The sequence below is a fragment of the Rhinolophus sinicus genome, linkage group LG06 (assembly GCF_036562045.2).
Source record: "Rhinolophus sinicus isolate RSC01 linkage group LG06, ASM3656204v1, whole genome shotgun sequence".
NCBI lineage: Eukaryota > Metazoa > Chordata > Mammalia > Chiroptera > Rhinolophidae > Rhinolophus > Rhinolophus sinicus.
In genome coordinates, this window is record NC_133756.1 from 55256910 (window position 1) to 55279558 (window position 22649).

General features: G+C 46.7%; 1 protein-coding gene and 1 long non-coding RNA gene across 2 annotated transcripts in view; one reads left to right on the plus strand and one right to left on the minus strand.

Annotated features, from left to right (window-relative positions):
• Positions 1–22649, minus strand: part of BCAR3 (BCAR3 adaptor protein, NSP family member) — a 184827-nt gene that overhangs the window by 111282 nt on the left and 50896 nt on the right. The window lies entirely within an intron of this gene.
• LOC141572391 (uncharacterized) lies at positions 6039–7510 on the plus strand. Its single transcript, XR_012497753.1, has 3 exons — positions 6039–6121; positions 6499–6544; positions 7223–7510. It is a non-coding gene; the product is annotated as an uncharacterized LOC141572391 (long non-coding RNA).

Sequence of the window (22649 nt, forward strand, 5' to 3'; positions counted from 1 at the left end):
ACTGGATCGAGAGCTTTATACACAGCCTCTCAGTTCATTTTTCCAGCAACCCAGAGAGATGAAGGTTATTAAGCCCATTTTACAGATGAAAAAACAGAGGCAGCGTAACCAGCCAAATTCACATAGCTAAGATGTGCAGTCCCTTGGACGGAACTCCCTGACTCTACTACCTCTGTCATTACCCAGCGTGAACCCTGTTTCTCAGAGTGAGCAGGAGAGTTTGGGCCAAACTGCTTGAGCATGGCATGGAATAGAAAAATGACTTAAAAGCAGCAAGCTAGCTGGGTTAACTCAGGGCCAGGTATTCAATAGGTACTTGTGAACTGGACTTTTGAGCGGAGTTTCAGACACAGGGTGGGGGTGGGTGGGAGTTTCCAGTGGGTTGGGGACTACAGTCGGGGCTTCCACATACATTTGCATTTCCCTCGTGGCCAGAAACCACACAGACAGGTTCACAGATGTGAGCCTCGAAGCCCAAACTCCCTATCCTTGAGTTCTTCCTACCCAAGAGTGGTCTGGGAGTGGCAGCCCTGTCATCCCTGCGGGCTTGCCAGAAATGCTCCATCCTCAGTTCTACCCCAGACCAACTGACTTTCACCCACATTCTACCTAGCTTCCCAGGTGACTCGTCGGAAAGGCCCTGCCCTGGCTCAGCAACCCTCCAGCAGGGAAATGCGCCAGTCTCATCCTCATCATCCCCGGCCAGCCTGGGGCAAAGAAATTCCTTTTTCCTGTTCTAGGCTTAGGGAGTTTAAAACCATGTGGTGCCCTAACCTTCCACTTGAAGGATCACCCTAATGGGAGCAGGAGGCAGACTGCTCAGTTGTCAGCATTTCCAGGAAGTTTGAACCCCTGTGTGCTCCCCATGTGACCTCTTACGAACTTGAGGGTGTTAGAGGAGTACTTCTTCACGGAGTGACCAGGCAGTGACAAATGTGCCATGTGGAAGGAAATTAGTGAATAATTCTCACATATTCTGAAATGAGTCATACTGGCCTTTGTTGGAGACTATGTTCCAGATGATTAGACTTGTGGTTTTTGTTTCTTAATTCAGAGTGTACTGTTAAGGAACACCTACGCACCACCTTTGGTAACAAAGGTGAAATACAGGACAGGTAAGACGTTTCTGTAAACATGGACTCTGATAATTGGTTAACTACTAGGGACAGAAATTAGTCAACAATAGCTCCAGGGACTCTTCCTCCCCGTTCCTTACTGTCCATCACCCATTTGCTCTGGGCTCTCAGTGCCGTGTGCAGCCCACAGTGACCTATGGCGATCGGCCCTGCCTGTCCCTTGAGCACCTATTATTGACACTCTGTGTACTTTGCTTGTTTAATCTTCACAGCAGTGCCTTGAGGTAATAAGTATTATTTTCTCTACTATACAGATGAAGAAGGTGTGGATCTGTGAAGTTAAGTTGTCCAAGGTCACGTGTCTAGAAAGTGTCAGAGGACGGGAATATAGATCTGACGGGGATTCTAAAGTCTGGGTTCTCTCCACACCTGGCTGTTTCAACCTTACCTGGCTCCTTGTGGAATTTCAGGTGAGGGACGTACTCAGGTGATTGGGGAAGGGGTTGGCAGGGTGTCCTTGGTGCCTCTAAGTCACACCACACTGCTGGCTGTCAACTCCTTACGTGTCCGCCTGGTGCCAGCTCCAGGATCCGGAAATGGTCTGCACGAATCACCAAGGGGTGAAAAGAGACCTCCCAGTCGAGGGAGGATTATCTAAGCCCATACAGTTTGGGGAATGGTGTCAACTCCTTCCTGTTAGATTTCTACTGGCTCTGTTTGGAAACAGAGATGAGGTAACTTGATAAAGCACCTCTGCGTTTGAAACTGAGACAAGTACTCGCCATTTGCTCTTGGGCCCCGCCAGGAAGAGAACCAGACAATGAGGGCATAGAAAGATGCACAGGAAAAGGAAAGCCAGTTAGAGGAAAGAGAGGCTGAGGAGCTGATCCAAGTTTCAACCACCCTACTATTTATAGGTGAGACTCTCCTCAGAGACGAGAGGATCCAAACCCAGACCCACAACTAATTCAATGCTCAGTTGTTCCAGGGCGTGCTATTCAGTCTTCCCTCAGGACACCAGAAGTAGAGTCTGCGACAATTCTTTCGTAGTAGAGCTCTCTGGGTAAAATCTTTACTCACCATCCAAAATATTAGCCCTGTGGGCATAGATTTTCCCCTTTACTCCTCTCCATAGCTCTCTTCTTACCTGGCACAACTCTCCCTGCTTCCTTCTCAGGGCGTCTTCCAACACTTTCCTTTATCCATTCTTCTGAAGTCCCCTTGTCCACCCTTGGATGCTGACCCCTTCCTGATATCCGTATTCTCAAACTTGTTTGATTATAAGAATCACCTGAGAAACTTGACCATGAAGATTCCCAGGCTCCTCTCCTCTATGTCTGGATTGCAGAGACCCAGCTGGAGATCCAGAAACCCAGTGTTTAACAAGATACCATGTGTCCTTATGATAAAACACATTTGAGAAACCCTGGACTATACTCCCCTGCTGTCAGACACTCCTAATTCACCCTGGAGCTTGTTACAATCCTCAAAGCCACCCACCCCTATCCTGTGACAACACCTCCAACGTCCCAGCCTCAAAGCACACACTGACCTCCCAACTCCAGAAACCTGCATCTGTGCTCTACGTCACCTGCCCAATCTCTGGCCCCACAGGGAACGGAGCTTCCCCTGACATAATACATGACAGTAGCCCCTTTCTGCCTACATCCCCTCACCCTCCCACACTCTGGCTTCATGGCTCCTGGCCTCTGCACCCACAACCCTTTCATGCACCCACATCTTCATCTTCTGGTCTATCGCTCCTCCTGAGCTTCCTTCCTTCCCTGCCCATTTGCAACCATGGTTGACCATATGAGCTAGTTTGTTGCCAGCCTGAACCCACATCCTTCTGCTGTACTTACTCAGCAGATCTTAGATTGATTCATCCACCTTCTCCTTTCCTACACCCAGGGAGCTAGCAGCATCCAAGATCTTCAGAGAAACTCCCACAACCCTGCAGGCTCACCCCACCACAAATCCACAATCTCCATTTCAGCTGAGCTCAACTTCAACTAGAAGTTGAGACCGTGAGGCCATCAGACTTCAGCTGCCCACCCTCTTTCTCTGCAATAGAATCGATGTCACTCCAGGCACCAAGGATCAGGTCTCACTCCTGTTGCTCCCTGTAAACGCGTATGGTATGTTCTTGGCTCCATCTGACAGGGGGACTCCCCACTGATGGGCTGACTCACTCTGTCAGTGGCCTCTTTCTCTTCTCTCTGTCTGTAACCTCTCCCTCTAGCTGGCGGTTCCAGCTCAGCCTATTAAGCTGCTTGCGTTTCCCTCATCTGAAACACCTCGCTTGACTTCAGGCTCTCCTCTACCATCTACCATCTGATCTCTCTTCTTTCTGTCTCCAAAAGCTCTGCAGTTCTCTGCACATGCCTCTGCCTCAGCCCCCCGCCCCCACTGATATGGCTGTCCTTGAGGTTGATTATGACTTGCATAGTGCACGGCCCGGTGGACACAATTCAGACCTCGTGTCATTCCTTTTCTGTTACATTTGACAGAGGTGACCACTTCCTCCTTTGTGAATCCTTCTACTCACTTGACCTCTGAGACACCATTTTCCCCTGACTCTCCTCTTACCTCTCCAAAAGCTTCCAGTCTGTCTTCCCTGTGGGTCCTCTTTCTCCAACCATCTTGAAAGTGGACGGATCCAGGTCCTTGGATTCACTGTCCCTCATCATCATACGTGTTTCCATAGCTTTAATGCAATCTGCATTTCAAGCTTTACTTTTATATCCAAATGGTCTGCTAAATGTTAACTTTGGTGCAGACAGTTCAAATTAGCACATCCCAAACCTAACTAACCCCAACGCCAGCTCCCCCTTCTCTTGTATTATATATCAGATGGCACCTCCATCCAAATAGTTGCCTGGGAGCCATGCTGGATCCCAGTTTCTCCATCACTGCCCCCGTACAATTATACACACAGCCAGCCATTCACCAGTCCTGGGGACCTTATGCCTAAATAGTCTCAAGATTCGCGTGCTGCTCTCCTTCTCCCCACTGCCACGCCAGTACAGGTCCTCATCCTCCCTCGTGTGTACTCCTTAGCCTCCCCGCTGCTCGCCCATCTCCTAGTCTGCCTTTCTCCCGTCAGGCTTCCACTCAGCCACCTGAGTGATCCTTCTAAAATGCAAGCTTCATCCCATCTTTCTGTCACTTAAAGCCCTTCAAGAGCTTCTTACCACCCACAAGTTGAAATCCAAACTCCTCAGGATGGCTCCCCGAAACTCATCACTTTATTCCATGCCTCCATGTCTCTGCTCACAGTTTCTTCCCTCTTTTCTCTCAACAATGCCCACCCCTCTCTCCTCCCTTAGCCCAGGTATCATGCTCCCACAACTTCTTTCTTGGCTCTATACAGAGGAGTTACTGCCCCTCAAAAGTGCTCCTGTAACACCCTTTCACTGATCTTAAAAGTGTTTTTATGACACCCTACACTTACCAGATTACAGTGGCAAATTCAGCTATTAACTGTGGAAAGAGAGAAAGCCTGAGGATTATTTTACTGGTTTACAGCTTCTCTCCACCCCTAGTTGTTACCTCAGTGACCAAGAGTTGGCTCTTCCTTGCACCTATGAATCTGTCTGAAGCCAGTTTCCCCCTCCCTCTGCCTCTCAGGGTGAAGCACGAGGACCACCCAGGGATCAGCCCACCTCTGTCTCTATCTCAGAAGGAGTGGCCTCTCCTGGTAATTGGCAAAGCTACCAGAAACTTGGCTTCAAACCATTCACGTCTAACAGGTGGTCCAGATATTCTGGCAGAGACCGTGGGTTTAGCGAGGGGGAGAGCTAGAATCATAAAATGTCATGTTTTCGGACCACCCTGACCCCTAAAGGCCAGGTCACTGGTGAGGGAACACTGTACTTATGGGTGTCCAGGTGAGAGGGAGGCCACAAATCCACATTCCTGTACCCCTCAGGAATCCTGAGGGATCGGAGCAGGCCTTCAGGAGGGCTGTTTACAAGCCAACCTGCCAGCCCTTCTGGGAGGAAAAGTGAAGAGGCCCAGACTAATGCCAGAGCCCCCAGGACTCTAGGTGTACCCTCTTGAATAGCTAATAGAGGGGACACTGCCCTCGGCCTCTATAGGAGCTCCTTAGATCTGCAGGGGATTCATACTATTATAGGTGATGGGACTAGGCCTGAAGTGCTGAACAACATCAGAAAGAATACTGTTGAATTAGACGCTGTGGAGGTCTTCAAATGTCCTCAGACCCAGCCCTGGTGGGACTCCTTGAAAGGTGGGCTGGAAACACTGACAGTTCCAGGCTATCTTTTGTAACCTATTAAAAGCTAGCCTTGCTATGGGAAAGGCTATAGTGGAGGCACGAACAGCAAGTTCAGAGGACACAGCAACAAGAGCAGCGTGGCCAATCCAGATCATTAAAGCAGAGAATGGAAAAGAGGGCCACCATGTACAGTTGTACAGGTTGTTCACTACACAAGGTTGCTCAGCTGATAGGAGCAAATGGGGGCTGAAATCCAGCCTGTGTACCCACTTGCTAAGCTATATGTCCTGGCGCAGAACTGTATTTGCTGGGGGAAAAGGTGACTGTTTCTAATCTGCAAAAAGGCACCAGTTGGGATTGTCGTGACCCTGATAGAGAAGGCGGCAGCAGCAATGACAAGGCTCAGGAGAATGCAAAAGAAACCCAGGGTCTGACAGAAGACGACAAATGTTTTGGGAGCCTCAGGGCTCCTACTAGGTTTGGGCTCAGAATTTCAGCCTCCGGAGTGACTACCCAGGTTCACAATTGTGTCCTACTCCTCCCTGTCTCCCCTTCACAACCATCCCAGTCCCTCCGAGCCCACCCCTAGCCATCCAAGGCCTCCATCGCCAGAGAAAAGAAGGCTAGTATACTTAGGACTGTGGCCCCAGCCACCTAATCCCTACTGACCCTTTCCTGAATAGAGTGGAGGACACCTGATAAAGAGAGGCAGTCTCCCAAGCCCGCCTGTGACCACCACTGTGCTCAGCTGGTAGCAGAGACCTTGGCTGGAGAGCCAGGCCACCAGTCTGTGGCTGAATGCCAGGTGAGAGGAGCTGTGTGCTGAGTTTTCCCTCTTTGTTCCTTTCCTATTTATAGCTTCACCTAAACAGCATCCACTCCTGGTGACAGCCCACAGGTTCTAACCTGCAAGGGAACTCCTAGGATGATTAAAGCCTTGTTCTGAAAGCTAATCGCACACAACCTAAGGGAACCTGGGGTTTGCCTCCTGCCCTTTCGGCTGGAGACAGAAGGTGGGCAGGCAAGCGGAGGACTCTCTTAGGCATAGATATGGAGGGGAGGCCAGGGCAGGGGGAACTAGCTCTTCCGAGCTCCTATTTTGTGCTGTATGTACATGGTCATATTTAGTTCTCTAACAACCCTTGATACTTAATGATAAATATCATTATTTCCATTTTACAGATGAAGAAACTGAACCTCAGAGAGAAGAAATCACCCTGGCCAGCTGGTAAGCTAGGGCTCTGAATTGAATTTCCCCATCTCTCTGCCTCTGACACATGGGGATTTTTAACCCAAATGTGTCACCTGCAAAGCATCTCCCTCAGGGGGAGAGAAACTTAAAATAGTGAAAAGGAACAGAAAAAGCTTGAGGAGTTTTGCTTTAGCAACTGAGGCAAATCTCCATACAATCTTCTTCCTTCTTGTTCATACTTCCAGGACACTCTTGGGGAAAGTACACCCCCTGCCTCTCCCAGGGATTTTTAAACAGGTGAAATCATTGCATTAAAGCTGCACCTTATGATCGGGGGACCTGGGCTATGCTGGGAGGGGCAGGGAGAGGTGGGTAGTGGAACTCTTGAGGTGATTATATATGAGCCAGCCAGGAAGAACCTTCTTTCCCTCCAGCCAGCTTCTCAACCCACTGCTCAACCAAAGTATCATCTCTCAGGGAAAATTGCCAAGACTCACAGTTTAACTAATAAAATGTGAGAGCAGGAAGGGGCTGTAAACAATAATAGCAATGTTTATTGAGTGCTTGTTACGTAATAGCCAAGCACTGCTCCAGGGACATTATGTAGAGACCCAGTTAATCCTCTCACACACACACACATACAAAATACAAATGAGGAAACCGAGACCCAGGAAGGTGACGGAACTTGCCCAAAGTCTTCTCTCTCTTATGAAGGGGACTTGGAATCAAACTCACACAGCCTGGCTCCTGGATGCTGCTCTGCTTCTCGAAGATTGACTCACCTTGCTGCCCCGACCCATTTCACAGGTAAGGAAACAAGCCCAGGGGGACAGGGGACCTGCCTGCCTACCTGCCAAGGGCAGAGCCAGGCCCCATGTCAGGTTTTCTGACTGGCACCTGGAGCCCTTGCTCCACCCCAGGGGCTGAGTACACCCAAGACTCCAGGAGGTGCTAAGGGCACTTAACTCAGATTCCAGATCCCACTGAATGCTCTGAACTACAAAATCCTTAAATACCTATTTATCTGTCTGACTCTGTACTGTGCTTGAGCATTCCTGATGGGCTCATGGAAAGCTAAATATAACTTCCATTAGATTCTTCATCTTTCCCCTCCTCAGGAGACAGATCCAAACAGAAGCCAGGAGGAACATGGCACCTCACACAGCCAGCAGTGCTTGGCACGACTCTAAGTACTCCCTCCTAGGCCGCAAATATTTTCATAATCTTTGCCTTACAGAAGTCTCCTGTAGAGAACAAATGGACACAAGAGTGATCTTCCAGCAGATTCCACAGGAAGAAACATTACAATAGTGGAGAGGATTTTGATTCTCAGACCTTTTGGGAAGGAAAGCAGATCTTGAAACAGGGGCTGCCTAGATGTCTGCTGTGTCCCTGGCCCCGGGCGGGCGTGGAGCAGGGCTGTGGGGAACCCTCAGTGGGAGATGGATGGGGTGGTGGGGAAAAGCACAGCCTTCTGATTCAGCCAAACATGGGCTTGAGGACTGGCTCTGCCGCTTGAGGCTGTGTGACCTTGGGCAAATTCCTTCACCTCTCTCTGGTCCTCAGTTTCCCCACTGTAAAACGGGGATAAAAAGAGTAGTCACCTCTTGGACTGGCCTTTGAGACTTAAACACAATAGAGGCAGGGAAGCACCAAGCACAGGGCCTGGCACATGCAGGTGCTCAAAAACCATAGACACAATTATCATTGTGAGATCCTTCGCTCTCCTTGACATGAGCTCATGAGGTGCATTCTCCACTGTCATTTGTCTCCTTTATTAAACTTCTCTTAGGGGGTCTAAGGCCCTTCACCTGATGCAAAATGCGACTTTGGGAAAGGAGGAAGAGCCCTAAGTTATGGGATGCCCCATGGTCACAAGCTCCCAGTGCTGGAATGGAAGTCAACGGGCCATCCCCCAGGACACCCATTTCCCCACAAGTGTCAGGTGGGCTGGGCAGTGAGAAAAGCTCCACAGATTCCTCGCCTGGGGCATTTCTTCACAAAGGCATAATATTTTGAAAAAGAAATAAAAATTAACGAATGTTTACAAAAAGCGATACAATATAAAGCCATCAGGACAACAGAGACGTGGTACAGACAGAGCAGTACAGAGTGGAGTGTGGCTGGCAGCCTGTTTGGCATGGTGGCCTTCTTTGCCCACTTCCTGGTCCCGCCCCCCACCCCGCCAGGGCCTCTTTCAGAAGAACTGTTTCTATTTTCAGTGTCTACAGGCCCACAGGACACAGAGGATTACTCTGGGGCCCAATATTCTCCTGGTAACTCACCAGTCAGGTAGTGGGTACCTTACGCGGAAGAGCCACTTCCTGTGTCCCAGAGCCACCAGTCATCCAACTGATAGATGCCTTCCCCACTGAGAGCACTTGAGTCATCCTGAGGGACAGGGTGGGTCCTGGCCCAGAGAAGGGGCTGGTGAATGTTGCTAAAGAACCTAGGCCATACCTGAACCTATGGTTTGGGGTAGGGTGAGGAGTAGACACACTGCTTTATCCACAAAGGAGACACACTGCTTTAACCCCTCCTAAAGATACGGCCCATCCCACCTGTAATTTAGGAGAGAAATTCTCATGGTGGAAAGTTTTGGGGCCAAGACACGTGAGACCCCCATGCACACCCACACACTGCAATAAATCCCTTCCTGAAGCCGCAGCCCCTGCTAACACTTCCTTTACTTGGTCCAAGAACTCTGTTTGAGGTTCCAGGAAGAAGCTGTGTGTCTAGGTGTAGATGTGTAGGTATGCAGGTAAGGAGGGAGGGTATTGACAAGCAATCCAAGCACATGGACCAGAAAGAAGTCTTCAAACAACAATTGCAGACCGACTGTCTCCTCTCTGTGCCCCCAATTTATCAGCTTGGGCTCAGGGTCAGGAGAGGACCATGGCCAGCTTTGTACAGTGAGCTGACCTGCTTCCCAGACCAACCACCTGGCATTGGCCACCATGCCCCTGGAGTCCCTGGGCTTAGGCACGGTGGGGACAACAATGTGCCCTGTCCCTGATTTGACTCTGTGGCTCCAGTCACAGAGCTCTCTTGGAGGCAGATTGGAAGCCAAAACACTTCATTAAGACTGGAGGTCAGATAACAGCCCCAGCCCTCTTTGGAAACCGGACACCGGCCAGTGGCACTGAACCCACCAGGTCGCAGCCCTCCCAGGAGCCCTGGGCATCAGATTTCAGCACACTTCTGATTCAGCTACTCCCACAGGAAGGAGAGGGCTTGCTCCCACCTTGTTTTTAATTTCAAGAATACTGCAGTTCCCCTTAGGAATACTCATGTTTTCATGACAGTCAGAGTGGCGGCTACCCACGCATTTCAGAGGCTTCAGACCTGATCCCAGTTAAGCCCAGAGCTGTGATCTCTGGGAAGCAGACAAGCAGAGCTGGAGACCAGTGCAGGGATCCTGCTCCCTGTGGTCCAGGGCTGGCTGCGGAGGCTGGCGCCAGACAGAAGCGCTCCCAGGTGTGTCATAGAGTCGATAGGGCTGCTCAGAAGTTACAGGAAATGGAATTTTGGTCAGGTCAAGCCCTCCTTTAGTTGCCAGAGTGGACGTTGATTATACATACAGTCTGAGTGATGAGGGATCTTATTTGGAGAAATGAAGAATACATTTATAAAATAGGAAAACTACTTTTTAAAAAAATTTTTTTAAGGAGGGTGCAGCTCACAGTGGCCCATGTGGGGATTGAACCAGCAACCTTGGTATTATTAGCACCACACTCCAATCAACTGAGCTAACTGGCCACCTGGAAAACTACGTTTTAAAACTGTTTTTAGAGATCAGCTGTGTGTGTGTGTGCGTGTGTGTTCACGCACGTGCATGTGTGTGTGCTGTAGGGATTTGTAAAAAGGGAAACACCTAAGCAGGCTTTCTAATTATGTATGTCCATAGTGGTAATATATATTACATTTATATAATGCATTATGGTTTACAAAGTACTTTTATATGCTCATTCATTCATTCCACAAATCTTCATGAGCCTCTGCAAAGATCCAGACACTTTCCTAGGCATGCGGAGACAGTGGTGAACCAGGCAGGTAAGATCCCCCTATTTCCATTAAGTTCACACTCTGGCTGGGGAGACTGACCATAAATAGCAGCCAATGAATCAGCAAGAGAAGTTCAGGGAGCAGTAAGTGCTTTGAAGTTGATAAAGTCAGGTAAGGGGTGAGAGATACACTGTCCAATATGGCAGCCATTAGCCACACATAGTGATTTAAATTTAAGTCTAACTTAATTTTAAAATTACATAAAATTAAACATTCCATTCTTCAGTTCACCCGAGACACATTTCAAGTGCTGAAGAGCCACCTGTGGCTAATGTTATAGATATAGACCACGTCAATGAGCTGGAGAGTGACTTGGGGCTAATTTAGATTGGGTGGTCAGGGAAGGCCTCTCTGAGGAGGTACCTTGAGTTGAAACCCCCAAATGAGAAGAAACCAACAGCTCACAGGCTTGGGTGGGGTTGGGGGGGACTAGGCAGAGAGTTCCAGGCACTCTAGAGCAAAGGTCCAAATGTAAGCATGAGATTGGCAAAGTCGAGAAGAGGTTGGTGTGACGGGAGTGTAATGAGCTGGAGGGTGTGGGAAATGGAGAATGGTGAGGTCAAAAGTCGTAAGAAAAACAGCTGGTGGCTACTGAGCGCTCCCTAAGTGCCAGACATCTATGAGGTGGGTACTATTATCCATCCACCTTTCACAGCCGAGAACACTGAGACACAGACAAGTAGACACACTTAGCCAAAATCACACAGCTGCTGAGGGGAGGGAGCCCGGGTGTCAGCTGGGTGGTGTGGCTGTGGAGCTGAGCTCAGCCTTTGTGCTGCATTGCCTCTACAGAGCCGGGGCTGCGTCATGAATGCCCTGTGAGGAGCTGGGACACTCTCTGGGTGTGATAGGAAGTCATCGCAAGTTTTTAGGCAGGAGCGTGACCTAATCTAGTGCACTTTTAAGTGACTCATAACGGGGAAAATAGATTGGAGAGGAAGCTACCGCATTAATCCAGGCAATAACATTACGGTTGCTCAGACTAGGATAGCAGCAACTCTTTGTTTTCATTTTTTAAAGCGTATTGGATATTGCACTTTTATAGTTCTTGACTCACTTAATCAATCTTTAAGGACGTTAGCAGATAAAACAATGCATCATTTCTAAAAACAAAACAAAAAAAACCCAAACTCCATAGACACACCCCAATAGCCATTTAGTGATAGGAAAGCCAGTTTTTGCCCGTCTTTTTAGTTAAAGCATCTTTTCTGTATTCTTCAGACTGTTATCAAATTAATCTTCCTAGACTGGGAAGTTGGCTCCGGCTCCACCCAGGGTTGTTTCCAGCTAGGAGAAGGGGCAGAGTCTTGACTTGGGTGGCAAGTCAGGGTGTGGGGTTTACGTGTGGAGAGAACTTCCTGAACTGTACAGTATCTAAGCGTTGTGATCATGAGCATTTAGAGGGGCAGGTATTAGGGCTGTAGTGATAATCACGGCTCCCCAGGGCCATTTATGCTGTGACCTTGACTTTGGATGTGGTGTCTGTGCTTCTGGGGTTCTTTTGTAAAAGACAGAATAAAGGCACACTGACAGACCTCCCAGGGAGGGAAGTATGAATGTTATTTCATATAAATCTTCTCTGAGCTCCTGCAAACAGTTGCCTAAGGTGCTTATATAAAGTACAACTTGTTACCGCTTCCGTCATCAAATTCCTTAACGCTCTCCCTCATCGAATTCCTATTGTTTCTTCAGAACTTCTCTTCTCAGAAGTGATGGGATAAGGGGAGCAAGATGGCTCAACTAGTGTTTCTGTTCTAGCCACAGCTACCTTCTCAGGGCCAGAGTGTGGTAGTTTGTTCTGAGGTACAGTTTCAAGTCAAGGTCACAGCCCTGTGGTGTTGCCCACACCAGACACCCTTTCCCCTATGTCACGTTACCTACCCTCTCCATGGCTCCCTTTCTTCATCACTAGAATGAGGATAAATATTGTTAACTATTGTCATACCTCAGTGCTGTTGTGAGAATTAAATAATTAAAAGAGAACGACTATCATCGGTAGGTAGGACGTCACATGATTATTACTGGGAGGGATAGAATAGGAAAGGAGTCGGCCAAATCCAAAACCCAGTCTCCAGGCTACGATGAGTAAGGATCCAGAATCACCCAGGAAACAACCACCCTGGAGCCTCTGCAGGTTAGTCAGGGGATTCTCCTAAGCTCCAAAGTCCCAAAAGTCACTTCTTAGGCTGGATCAGCATCACCCCACAGCCCGTCCGCAGTTTCCATGGGCTCAGCATTGCAGCTGTGGGCCAGGGGCTTCCTACCTTGCCTATCCCCAACCTCCTGAGGCTGGCTTTGGTCAGATGCAGCAGCTTCTATGGAATGCAAAGAAAGGCCTTCTCAGTATGGTGTGAGGAAGTTAAAGTAGCTCTGGCAAGGCTGGGGCAGCTTTCCATGGTTCTGCCAGAGGGTGAGTAATCTGGTCCTCAGCCTGGTTGGATTAGGCTCTGTGGCCTTTCCTGGATTGCCTTCCTGAGGCTGTGGAGCTAGCCCTGCCCATCCCACCCACATGCTTCTAGCCAGTTGTCTCAGCTTAATTCTAAATAATAGTGACTCACGGGATACCAGTTCCCTTTTTGGCCAGAGCAGCCTTATGTAGATGGAGGCTTTCTCCCAGGTAAAGGAAGTTCTTTACTTTTCAGTAGAGGTAGAGGGAGGCAAGCAAAGTGTGGGTGATTAGGAGCACAGACTTGGAGCCAAATTGTCTAAGTTTGAATCTGGCACCATCACTTTCAAATGGGTATGACCTTGGACAAGTTCTTTAACCTCTCCTTGCCTCATCTGCAAAATGGGGATAATAATAGTACTTACTTCATAGGGTTATTACAAAGGTTAAGTTTGTTAATATCCATATAGAATTTATAGCTATGCCTAGCATATATTAAGTGCTTATGTAAGTGTTTGATAAATAAATGTTCAATAATAGGGAATTGGTTATATAAAATCTATATAATGGGATACTACTCAGCCATTAAAATCGCTATTACAGAAGAATAGTAATATAGAAAGATATTCATGACAATTACTAAGTGAAACAATAGGCTCTAAAACAAATTACAACATACCACTATTGTTGAAAGAAAATCAATCTCGATACGTTGAAAAATATGCTAAAAGTATATACACCAAGAGGGTGTTTTTCTATCTTCCATAATTTCTGTGTTCTGTGTTACTTTAGTAATAAAACAATAAGAAAACAATAAAAAATATTCACAATAAGAAGCAATAACAATCATTCAAATACAGTAGGTGTGCATAATCCAGAATAAATGATCATGCTTTAAAACGACGATGATGGTAATAGTTCTGACAGTCTCCAATCCTAGATCATTCAGACCTGAGGCTGAGAGGTGACCACACCACAAACTTTAATGATTAGCCAAATGTTATTATCAAAAAGAAAAAAATATATTACATGTTTATATGGATATAACATACTATTGTCCTTCTGGGAACACTGAAAAAACTAGCCATACCAACTCAGCCAGATTTAAATTTTACCTAAGCCAACAGATGACCCACGTATGTAAAATAAACAAAGAAGCAAATGACAGTGTGTTAAAGCAACGTACTGTGTGTGCTTTGTGAGGTGGTGAGTGAAGGGGGAGTCACGAAAGTTGCATGCATAGACAGGATGGGGTGGGGTGGGGGGAGCATTCCTCCAGCCATTGAGTCAGAGGTTTCAAGAAGGAAACGGAACTTCAGGGGCTGCTAAAATAAAGGAAGGAGATAAGCATCTTTTTAAAAACTGCTCACTTGTGTAGAACGTGAATGGAGAAAAGAGTAAGTCAAGAGTTATCCCCTGCACTATGACCTTCGGTAATGGAAAAACTTCTCTGTTCTGTCACCAAGCTACTTCTCCCCTACTCCGGGGTCTTTTAAACCCAGTCTGTGCTCTGATGGATATGACTAATGTTAAATTAAATCCTCCGTGTGTCAAAGACAAGCAGTATGATGAATCCAAGAACCATCTTCACTTCCGAGATACCTCACCTGGCTTTGTCTGGTTTTGCTGCTAACACTCATAGTTTCACATACCACTTTCCTAAACTCCAACAGTGTGTTCTTTGCGATCTGTGAGGATCTTGTTCATCTCCATGTTTTCAGTTCATAAATTCTCCCTCCAGCATCCTGTTACCCTCAGAAGATGTGAAGAGCTTTGAAAATACTAGTTGCAAATTCTGATGTTGTACTGGCTGAATGAAACTTTTGACTGACAGAAACTGGTTTCAGTTCCCCTTTTAATCTTTTTAAGTGTCACCATTTATAACTTACCCTATTCACAAACTGCATTGATATTTACGTAGTGACAATCATTGTAATAATTTCTGACATACCTGAACTGGCTAGAATTGCTTCTATTTTTTTTTTTATTAAAGTTTATTGGGGTGACAATGTTTAGTAAAGTTACATAGATTTCAGGTGTACAATTCTGTAATACATCATCTACATATCACATTGTGTGTTCACCACCCAGAGTCAGTTCTCCTTCCATGCTTCTATCTTTTAAAAAAACACCATGGGGTCATGGGGCTCCCTCGCCCCTCCCAGGGCTGTGCCCAGTGTTCAGGAGAAGGTTGGCAGGCTGTTTTGCTTTTCAGCAAGAGCTGGCAGTGATTAGAACACCCAGATGCTTTCTGTTGGAGCTTGTGGGGCATCAGCTTTTAAGTTTCAGCCTTGTAAAAACAGGGGTCGCAAATTTAGTACCAGGAGGAGAACTGATTGCACATTAGAAGGCAATGAAAAGAATTACTAGAAGAAGTGCCATAATGTCGTGAAAATAGTCCTCGTTGTGGTTAGAGAAGGGAGCCCAGATGAAGTTAGAGCTTTTTCCCTTCCAAGAGCATCTGGTTCAAAGCCACAGCGGAGAAAGGAACCAGGGGTGTCTGGGCTTCGGGGAGTGGAGTACTCCTAAGTGCTCAGGTATATGCGACAGCCCCAGGCCTTCCCAGGAGGGCATGTCTCCCTCATCCTTTCAATAAGACGGGCTCTCTGATCCCAAGAGTGACAGCCACATTTCTTTTCCCTTCCTTCTGACCGTCCCAGTCTGCGGTCTGTTCAAAGCACACTCAAGGGAAAGAGAGGCCAATGAATCTGCCTCTCTGAGAAGTGGTTTTGAGCAGGCACTGATATTCTGTCACATGCTCTGTCTTAAAATGTGTCTCTTGCGCTTCAGTGGAGCAGGGCTGTCGTCTCTGCAGGTGTTTGCAGTGGCTCCCAGAACACAGAGACTCCTTTCTCAGTGTGGGAGACCCTGTGTAAGCATGTCTACAACTGTTGGCATCAGATTAGCACTGACAGTGGTGAATGCTTGTCAGGCAGCCCTCCTCTTAATTCTCCCTTAGAACAGCAAGAAGGAGGGAGCATAAGAGCCCCTGGACTAGAAATAGAAAGAGAAAAAAGAAGGCCAATTTAGAGGGAAAGTTGTGCTTTTTAAAAATTCTCTTTTTACTGGACAAAAAAGGTTAGGCCAGCTTGACCAAATGCACAAAGGAATGAAATAAGAGTCCAGGTGTCTCAGTATTTCTGAAACAGTCTAAGTCCATTCCTGGTGGGACAGGGGGTGAAAGGTAGAGAACCACCAGAAGCTGGCCAAGAGGTGGCCTCCTTCCCTGCACTGTGCCCCTTTTTTCTGCCTGTGCACCTGATGGGGGACCAGTCCTAGACGCCGGGCAAGCATAGCTCTGCTCTGCTTGGCACAGCTGGGGCTTGAGAAGCCTTTCCCCTGCGGGCCCGGTGTTTGCCACCTCTTTCTGTGCCTCTGGAAGGGTACTTGTGAGCCCCAAAGCCACTAGTTTGGAGAGACTTTATTCTAGCAGGGCTAATCAGATACCTTGGTGCAGAGCTTGACTTGCCCACTGAGCTCTGGCCCCTGGGTAAACACATCACCTGCATTCCAGCTGCGAATCTCACTATTCTTCCTTAAGGGACGGCTATTATGATGGGAAGAATTCCCTGAAGCTGGCAGCCCTTCCAGAAGCCACGGGCAACCCTGAATGAGGGCTTGTGAGCCACAGCCCAGCACCCGGCAGTCAGTTCAAATCCCCGAGCCGTGATGGCTTTCTAGCCCAGGGTTAGCTGCTCTCCTAACTCACTTAGCTCCTTCTGCTCTCTATCTGTATTTTCCATCCAAGTCACCATTCCGTTTCTTGAACCCTTCACATATCCTCTTTCATGACCAAAGTTTTCAGGCTTTCTGAACACCAGTGTCTCTAAGAGCCTCATACTCCCTCTTCACACATCTAACTCTCTGTAAGCAAAGATTTTGCAAACTCCCTAGACTTGTCTGTGGCATCTGCACCCTCTTTCTTTCTTCTTCATCTTTCGCCCTCCCTCGCCTCCCAGACACTGCACTTCTCTCTCTCCAGCCACCTTCCTTTTTCTCTGCTGTCCCCTTTTCCTTCCTGCCGCTTTTCTCTTTTCCACACTTTGTATACTCTCTTCCTCCTCTGATGCTCACCCATCATCCCCACCACACCACTGACCCCCAGGGTATCTGGATGGGGGTCCCAGGGAGATGAGAAGCAAACCCCACTGGAGACAGCTAACTTGGTTTCTAAGAGCGTTTTCCCAAATCTAATAGTTACAATTCGTGAGTAAGGCCAAAGAAGGACAACATACCTTAGAATTGTATTGCTGTCCTCGTCCTCTTACTAGTCAAAGAATCTGGGCTTTCTTGGACCCTCAGTGCCGGTCCCATAATAATGTGGTTTCTTGTTGCTCCTAAAGGCACATTTCTTAATAAGACCCACAAGGCACATCCAATGGACTGGTCCCCACTGACCTTTCAGCCTTACGTTTCCAGGCTTGCTCTCTGAACTCCAGCCCGTTGCTCTTCCTTCCGTTCTCAAATATGCTGTGTTTCCTTCTACCTTGGGACCTTTGGTCATGCTATTCCCTCTCTCTGGAACATTCCACCTCCTCTGCCTGCTTTATCTAATTAAATCCTTTTGTTAGTGATCTGCTGCTATGTAAAAATTTATCGCCAAAGCTACCAGCTTAAACCAACAAAATTTGTTATCTCATAGTTTCTTTGGACCAAGAATTTGGAAGCATCTTAGCTGAATGGTTCTAGGTCAGAGTCTCTCAAGAGGTTACATTCAAGCTGTCAGCCTGTGCTTCCATCATCTGGAGCCTGAGGATCCCCTTCCCAGCTCACTCACTTGGTGGCTAGTAGGACTTAATGCCTCTTGGGCTGTTGGTGGAGACCTGAGTTCCTTGCCACATGGTTTCCCCATGGGCTGCCTGAGCATCCTTAGGACATGGAAGCTGGCTTCTCCCAGATTGAATGGTTAGGAAGACAGAGAGAAGCTCAAAACAGAAGCTGCAAGTCTCTTGTACCCTAATCTCAGAAGCGACACAACATCCCTTCTGCCATATGCTGTCGGTCAGGCAGACCAACCCTGGTATAGTGAGGAAGGAGACTACACATGGTGTGACTAGCAGGAAGTGGGGGTCACTGGGGACCAGCATGCGAGGCTGGCTTAATTACCACTTCCTTTTCCTGAATATATATTGGTAAGATTTTGTAATTAAAGTTTGTCTCCTCCATTGGACTGTAAACTTCTTGAGAACAAGTGTCTGTTAGCTCGTGTATCAATTAGTGTTAGCTGTGAAAACTTAGTGGCTTAAAAACGTATTCATTTATTTTTTTTCCATTTGTCTATGTGTCTTTCCATGTGCTGGAGTCCTGCTGACCTGGGTTCTCTCATGTGTCTGGCATCAGCTATTGGGTTAGCTGGGGCTGATGGATCTCAAATGGCCTCATTCATCTGGCTGGCAGGTTGCTGGCCATTGGCTGAATAATGAAAGTGAATGGACCATGTGTTTCTCATCATTCAGGAGGCGAGGCACAATGTGTTTGCATAGCAGCTGTAGGGTTTCAGGAGTATGACTGGAAAGGTGCAAGGCCTCTTGAAATATTTGGAAGAGATGCAACATCACTTCCATCACTTTCTGTTGGCCAAGACAAGTTTCATAGGCAGCCTAGATTCAAAGGGTAGAGAAATAGATGATACAACCTCTTAATGGGAGAAGCTGCAAAGTCACGCTGCAAAGGGGTGTGGATAATGGGAATGGAAAATTGCAGCTATTTTTGTAGACAATTTACTACAACACGCCATAGCATCCCTAGAGTCTAGCACAGTGCCCGGTACACAGTAGATGCTCCACAAAAAGAGTATTTCTTGAATGAGTGAGTTTGAACATTTTACATTTAGAGGTCCGTACTTCGCTCTGGGCTTGTCTCCCTCACTGCTACGCGAGCACCCTGAGGACAGGAAACCTGTCTCATTCACGTTTGTGACTCCACCACATCGACGTGGCCTTGGACTCCAGTAGTGATGAATACATGGAATGCCAACTCTCTTCAGACTCGCTCTCTTTATCTCTTTGCCCTTCTCAGAGCTTAAAGGTTTCCACAGCAGATGTGTGTAGGCTTTGCAATCCGACAGACCAGGGTTGAGATCCTGAATCTGTTGTTCACCAGCTGTGTAACCTTGCGCAAGTTCCTTCATCCAGCTGAGCCCTAGTTTCTTTTTCTACAAAATGGGGGTGCCTACCCCTCAGCACTGTTGTAGGCTTTCAGTGCAGTGGTGCTGGGCATAGTGGCAGATACTAAATGAAATCCTCCCCTTCCCTTTGCCCTAAGACCTGGCATCACCTTGACATCTGGTCCTTCCAGCCCCAGCCCTGGCTCACCTGCCCATCCCAGGAAAGCCACATCTGTCTCACATCTCTCTGGGTCTCTTGAACACAACCATTGGCATAAACGTGAGTATAGCCAAGCTTCTATTAGCAGTACAATTCCTGTTGCCACAGGAAGACTGTCCATCACAGGTGGTTTTTGCCACCACCAGGCCAAGCGTCTTTAATCCTGAGGCCAGAGGATCTTCCTCATGTTCCCTTCAGTTTTCTGAAGGTCCAGTTGCCTTCTGTTGCTCTGTCCTACTGGCTGCCTTCCAGCCACCATAAAATACTCACTGCTCACGCCCAGCTTTTAATCCTCTAGACCAGGGGTGTCCAAACTTTTTTAAGTTTTTTACCAAGGGCCATATGCGGTAAAATACACAAACAGCCGGGCCACTCACTCGAGGTGAAGTACGTATTGCCTCACCTGGTTTATTTAAGTAAACTAAATATATTTTTGGAATTTGCTGTGGGCCAATTAACAATGGATTGCAGACCACAGTTGGCCCGCGGGCCGCAGTTTGGACACCCCTGCTCTAGACAGTTCTTCCCAGGTCCGCTGTCCCATCTCTGCATCTTCCCCTTTCCTTTTTTACACCTCCTTTTCCCTTCCTCACACACTCCAATCCATCTTACTGTTTTTGCCCCTTTTCCATATGTCAGGCAGCACGCTAAATACTTTACACTAATTATCTCGTTAATTCTTACATCACTTCTATTTCTACCACCATTTCCCTGATGAAAAGACAGGCTCAGAGAGTTCACATAACCCACTCATGGCTGCACACTTGGTGGAAGGTAGAACCAAGATGAAATCTGGGATCTAGTCCCAAAGCTTGTATCCTCTCCCCCATTTTAAAACTCATTTCCTCTTGTTAGCAACTTCCTGCTGGAATGTTCTTTCTCTTCTCTGTAAGGCTGGTCTAGATGTTACTGGTGTTTTTTCAAAATCGCTCAGCTCTTCATTTTCTCCCTCAGCTCTTCACTTTCGTCTTCCCCTAGGACAGCACCGCGCCACAGAACTTTCTGTAATGACGGGAACGTTCTCTGTGCTGTCTATTATGGTGGCTATTATACTAGACCCTTGTGGCTTTTGAGCACTTTTGATAGGTTGTTAGTATGACTGAAAAACTGAATTTCAAATTGTATCTTATTTTAATGAACTTACAAGTAAAATGCCACATGGGGCTATTGGACAAGGCAACGCGAGGCTTTCATCTTTGGGAAGTTTGTTACTGCAGGGAGGATGGGGAGTCAGGATGGGAAGAGGGAGAGAGGCAACTTGAGGGAGCCCCAAAACTATTTTCTCATGAACATTAACCTAAGACGAAGCTTCTCATAAGGAAAATTCATTTAAAGATGTCCAGATTCCTGGTCCAAGATTCCTTCCTGGACCTCTGCCTTCCAATAACGAAATTCCTGGTGAAGTCGTCAACAATGCCAGGCCCTAGGAATTATGTTGAGGCTCTCCAGAGGGACAGCCCTCCTGACCAACGCACAGCTTGAAAGGTACTTATTCCAGTATATGGAGAGTGAGAAGTCACCGGAGTAGGATTTCCTTCTTTAGTATATGCCGCTGAAATCAATATTTAGTCAATATGACCTTTGGCCTACAGTTTGCAATTCTATAGTACTTCTTATTCTACAGAATTTCTAGAAATGCAGATGAAAAACCTCACAAGCAACGGTTCTAGAAACTGAAATACGTTTGCTTTTTTTTTTTTTCGTTATTGAGTCAAGACAGCTTCCAGGACTTCCATACCAGGAGATCTCAGAAATGGTTACTTGGTGAATTTGATTATCTTGAGCCTTTAAAGATTAACACATTTCTATTGGAAAATCTGCCCAGTTCTAGAAGCAAAAAATTCATTCGTTTACTCTTTTATTATCAACTATCCATCCATCCACCCACAAACATTTTCTGAATTCTTAGGAAGTTCTAAAATGCAGGTGGGGGAAAGGGAAGATTAAAAAACGAGAAAGACAAATAACTTATAGATTTAACTTCCTCTTAATTTCAAAAGTAAATAGGTAGGTTTCATGCTGGTAAGAAACATATAGCACTGAGTCCCTGCTTTTAGTATCTTTTGCCAGGTATCTTTTATCCATTTATTTATTTATCGAATATTGTCAAGTCCCTTCAATGCACAGACTGTCCATTTAGTTATCGTCACAAGAATTTTGAAGTTATAAAGCCCTTTAATCATATTTTTGCTATGGAACTTACCTCCATAAACTGCAACTTCTCTCTTCCCACATCTGTTTCTGTCTCTACAGTGGGGGTCATTGAGGCCTAGGACATCATATTAGCTGCAGTGTCCTCGCTCCTTAGAACACTGCCTGGTACAGAGCGGGCACATATTAAATGCTCCCTGAAGGAACATAAAACCACAGAAATGTGATATGTGGTTAGATCCATGATCTACCCAACCAGTTATCTGTCTCCAACATGGGAGTCAAAATTCCAAAAGAATCGGAGTCAACTTGTGCTGAGATCAGCCTCCTGCGAGCTCAACGAATCCCTCCCTGCCTTGGTTGTATTTTCAGCCTCTAGTGTTTTAAGGGATAAAAAATTCTCTACGTGTACTGATCACAAATAGGAGTTCATTCCTTTTTCTTTCCTTGTTTTTGTGCATATGTTCTAAAACCGCATCAAGTCCAACAGTTGTTCTCTACTTCTGGTAACGCAATAGTTGGTGAAGATTTAAAGATGATAATAGTCTTACTTATGACTTTCACAGTTTTATAAACTTCTGTCACATCCATTTTTGACTTGTGCCTTTACAGATCAGAATGTTTTCTTAAAGGAAAAACCTCTTTCGAATATGAAAGCCATCCATTCTGCCTGTTTGCTATCTCTGTATACTAGGTCCAGTGACAAAACTGTATAGAATAATCATTTCTTTGAACACTCATTCAACAAATATTTATTGCATGTCCACTATGTGCCAGGCACTGCAATTCTGTCCTGGGTGAAGACTAAACGAAATGACAAACCAGAAGTGCCTTCTTGTTCTGCCCTCCCTGCTAGCCTCCCCTGTTGAACTTCTAGAGCAAACATTATGGGCTCAGCTGGGTTCCCCAAAAATTCAGATGTTGAAGTCCTAACCCCCTGTATCTCAGAATGTGACTATATTTGGAGATAGGCCTTTAAAGACATAATTAAGGTAAAAATGAAGTCATAGGGGTGGGTCCTAATCCACTACGACTGGTGTCCTTATAAGAAGAGGAGATCGGGACATAGGCACAGAGGAAAGACCATGTAAAGACACAGGGAGAAGACAGCCATGTACAAACCAAGGTGACAGACCTCAGAAGAAATCAACCTTGCTGACACCTTGATGGTGGACTTCCAGCCTCTAGAACCATGAGGAAAGTAAATTGCTGT